This window comes from Trichoplusia ni, chromosome 20 (assembly GCF_003590095.1).
Source record: "Trichoplusia ni isolate ovarian cell line Hi5 chromosome 20, tn1, whole genome shotgun sequence".
Classification (NCBI taxonomy): domain Eukaryota; kingdom Metazoa; phylum Arthropoda; class Insecta; order Lepidoptera; family Noctuidae; genus Trichoplusia; species Trichoplusia ni.
This window is the reverse complement of record NC_039497.1, coordinates 6019055-6023244: the sequence shown is the minus strand read 5'-3', so window position 1 is coordinate 6023244 and position 4190 is coordinate 6019055. Positions and strand designations below refer to the sequence as shown.

The following is a 4190-nucleotide window of genomic DNA, read 5'->3' as shown; positions in this document are numbered from 1 at the left end:
AATAGTACTCCAAACCACCTGTGTGCGGGTTCGATACCCGCGTAGCACAAAAATTTGAAGCACGAATGCTTGGTCTGAGTCTGGGTGTCTTGTAAGTTTGTAACACAAGTAAGGATTAAATTACTCAGTTTTCAATACTCACTATTTCACTCATATACCAACAAGAAGCCAAATTTTGGCATTACTATTTGCGCACATTTATTAAGGGAAATTACCGAAGCTTAACGTTTACACGGTACTTTAGGATCCTACTCACAATGGGCTGACTGATAAGTTTGGTCGAATAAAACCGCCTTTTGCCCACTACTTACTAAAAATTTAAGATGGCTAGATAAAGGCCAATCTTCCATCTTTAAAGAAATGCTAATTATGGCATGCACGTTTCAATTAGGCAACTGTATCCGAGTGCAAGTAGCAAAACATCCCTCATAATTACAATCTGGAACATTCCCCCTGGTGCGTTTGTGTGGGTGAGTTTGATTCCCATGTTGTTCAGCTCACACAAATATACCTTGCTGGGAGGGAAAATTTTAAACAAAGGAAACTGGATGGGGTGGGTGATGGTGGTAGTGGAGGTATATAATTTTCAGTCGTTCTAGAACCTTCCATGTACAGGCCGCTACAAAAGTCATTTCAAAAAAATATTGAATTATTTTCGAACTTTGTGACTTATCCAGTCTCCGAGTCACCTTAGTTGGTTTTTGTGCTAGCACTAAGCCCATTTTGTTTCCTTATGCAGCATAGGGACTTATGTCTATCTGGCAATTCATTATACAGGTTTCATGAACTAAATTGTAGGTTTCAACATGACAATGAGCAAGCGGGATGTTTAACGCAAACTCTTTCTATTCCCTTCAAGATGCTTTAATCCATGAGATCGAAAGGATTACTAAGATTTCGTAGTCCACAGGTGGCTAATAAATCATTCATTTTTCTCAAACATTTTGTCAGCAACAGTACTTAGTACCTAGTACTATTAATATCACCTATGTGAAATGAAGTATCGATCGAGACCTGCGCGTTGCATTCAGGCCGCGACTATTTATATCCGGGTGCAGCGCCGTCCATCCCTCATTCTGACGACAGCCACGGCTGGGGCCGTGCCTCCTCTGGAGTTCTGCTGATACCAAGGTATGTATGTCAATACATTTAGGCTATTTCCACTTCCCCCACGACTAATTTGCCTGTAAATTCTAATGTAGCTTGCGTATACCAGTGACTGCGATTTTGATCTATAATTTTGTCATAAAATTCATTTTGGTAAAATTCATTTGTAATAGAATCAGATTAGGGCGTGGTCAGGTCCCATTAGTCCAGTACTTCTAGATTAAAAGTTTTTGACATAAAGTGCTTAATACTATCACAGGCGTTTTGACATCAGGGCAAAAATAATTTTGAATTTTCAAAATCTTGTTGAACCCCCAACATACATTTTCTTTGTGCAATTTGTTAATTAGTTTTTGTTATATTTCCAGACGGAGAGCGACCTCACCTGACACTCTGGAGTACACCTTTCCGAGTGCGGCGGATCGCCGCCACCTTTGACCAAGGTAATTAATATTCGTTAATTTCTATTTTTCACCTAACCAGCTTAACATTTGAATTAATCAATTCACTATCAAAAACAAAATCAAGGAAGATAGGAGTGAATTTAAATAGGAGACACTTAATTTCTTTTCCTGTTCACCAGGTCTTTCCCGGTCAGCGTACAGCCATGGTGATGCAGCACCAGATCCACCATGGCCGGACAGAATTGGCTAGATTAAAGGAAACTAATGTTACTTGGACTTACAAATTACTCATGCTCTAACTAACTTGAGTAATTCGTGAGTACTGAGTTAGTGGGGGCGGCAGCGAACTACGATTAGTAATAAGTAGTTTGTGGAAGCCGAAGTTATCATAAATTACTTATTGTTGACACAATAAGTAATTTATGGAAGCCGAGGTGGACACGAGCTACTTATTATTTAAAAAGTATTTCGTGTATGCACAGGCGATGTTGAGGCGTAATGTTAAAATTTAGCGTAAGCCTTTGAAGCTATGCCATTGACATTGTATTTCTACTTTGCGATCTTGATGCATAGCTTTACATGTAGATATAAGTATCTTTACCTACTTAAGAAAGTTTCTTTTAGGTAGGTATGGATAATATTTATAAGTAGATATAATATCAAGTGTGTGTTTCCATCTCCACTATTTAAGGTTAAACTTTTAAGATCTCCCCTTAAGAAATGGCAAACTTGGAAGTTATACTCAAGAAAAGGCAAAGTTGAATCTGCCATAAGTACATTACAATGCCCCACGGGACGTTTTATATGTCCCACAAATTGCTAGGGTAACGACGATTATGTAAGGTCTAGATGTCCAAATAGACCTTACATACCCCGGACATGACGTACTCGGACTTGACACTAAAATAAGAAGACCTTTAATCATGAAACGGAAGAAGTTCACTTATTGTATCCGGAGAGACAATATCAATATGTATTTATATGAATTATCTATTTTATGAGATTTTTTTGAGACCGCCGTGAGGAGTTTAATACCTTTTTTTAATATGTATTATTATAAATAAAAATAGTATATCAATAAAAACCCTAAAAATGTAACTGCTTGTTTTCTTTAGTAACCTTGATTAAATGCCACCCAATTACAAAATATTATATGTGCTTAAGCTTGGAGAGCCCTCCTGAACATAGATTTCTTTTAAAAAAAATGGTCACATCTTCATCTTTATCACTTCAGACTTCTTAAAGCATGACTGTTGCAGTTGTGACAGCAGCATCTCTCTTTCTCGCTTTGCTAGCACGCTTCTACAATGGCAAGAGTTTTACTTTTAAGTATTGTGACGTAGTGAGCCGTCGAGCAATACTAACTTGAATAAGATAGATTTGCGACTCCTTGAAACTTTGCTTTTGACATAGCAATTTGTTGTACTACAGTGGCACGAATTTCCAAATCGTTTAACTCCGGCAATGATTACCTATACACAGTGGCAGTGGTTTAGACGAAACTTGGTACACAGATAATTTGTTTCTTGGATTAACACATTGGATCTTTGTACCGATTTTATGATCCCGTGGGATCATTTTCGATTTAGAAGGAATAAGAATAACAAAGAGGGTAACAGTACTAAGACTAAAATTTGCTATTAAAACGTAAAGCCGTTAAAATATCTACCAACATAAATTTATTAATATCATAATCAGCTATTAAGAAGCAAAATTAAGAAGGCAAATATACAAGTATGACTGTTTAAGGATCTATTAGCATAAATACGCCTTAAACATAACTTTTATTTCGTAATAACTAAACGCGTAATCAACAAGTTGACATTTGGATTTGACTTTTGACATTAAAAAGTAAACAAAAACAAAGGCCGATTAGCCGAATGAAAAGTGCGACTTGTATGAATAAGGATAAATTATGTAGGCAATAAGTTATATTAAAAGAAAAATATTTAAAAATAGGGTTTTATGTTTAAGTTTTCAGAGGCGAACCTTTGTACTTAGTGTTATAATATACAACATGAACAAAACTATCTGAAACCTAGAAAAAAAATAGAAGTTGCGTAGTTTTGAAGTAATTAAAAGGTTTGGACACATAAGTATTGGATTAAAGGATTGTGTAACTATAGCGCAGCTGCTGAAGCTAAGCGCTAGATTCGATCGCACATGTCGCACATGTGACAATTTCTAAATATAGTTCTGATATAGGTATTTTCAAGTGCAATAACGTCAGTTGATAACTTCTGAGTCGTGCGATCACTGAGTACTTACGATATAATGTAGAAAAGCAAAGATTCAAGAAGAAGTATATAGCTAAATTGGCTGATTAACTATTCCTGTGTGTTCTAAAATCAAATAGTGAAAAAAAAAATGTTGGAAAAGTGCCCTTATGTAAAAAATGTTGCGTTTGCATACCGCTGCGATATGGTTTGCTGACATGGGTATATATAAAACTGGTGAGTAGTAGATGAAGTAAATAATTAAATGAATATGATAAAATTATGTTCCATTCCGTGTTAAAAATAACATATGAGCATCAATTGAACAGCATTATCACACTATTTGTGTTTAAAAAAAGTATATCGTCACGCCTATGTAAATCGACTTTCATGGAATTGTGAAATCTATTATTCTAGACTTTTCAGGTCAAGCGTTTTGCCACCTCGCCCCAGTAAATTAAAA

The 4190-nt window shown here is 35.9% G+C and overlaps 1 long non-coding RNA gene across 1 annotated transcript; it reads left to right on the top strand.

Annotated features, from left to right (window-relative positions):
* The first annotated feature begins 887 nt into the window (after positions 1 to 887).
* On the top strand, positions 888 to 1739 carry LOC113503709. Its single transcript, XR_003401495.1, has 3 exons — positions 888 to 1131; positions 1476 to 1550; positions 1691 to 1739. It is a non-coding gene; the product is annotated as an uncharacterized LOC113503709 (long non-coding RNA).
* The last annotated feature ends 2451 nt before the right edge of the window (positions 1740 to 4190 follow it).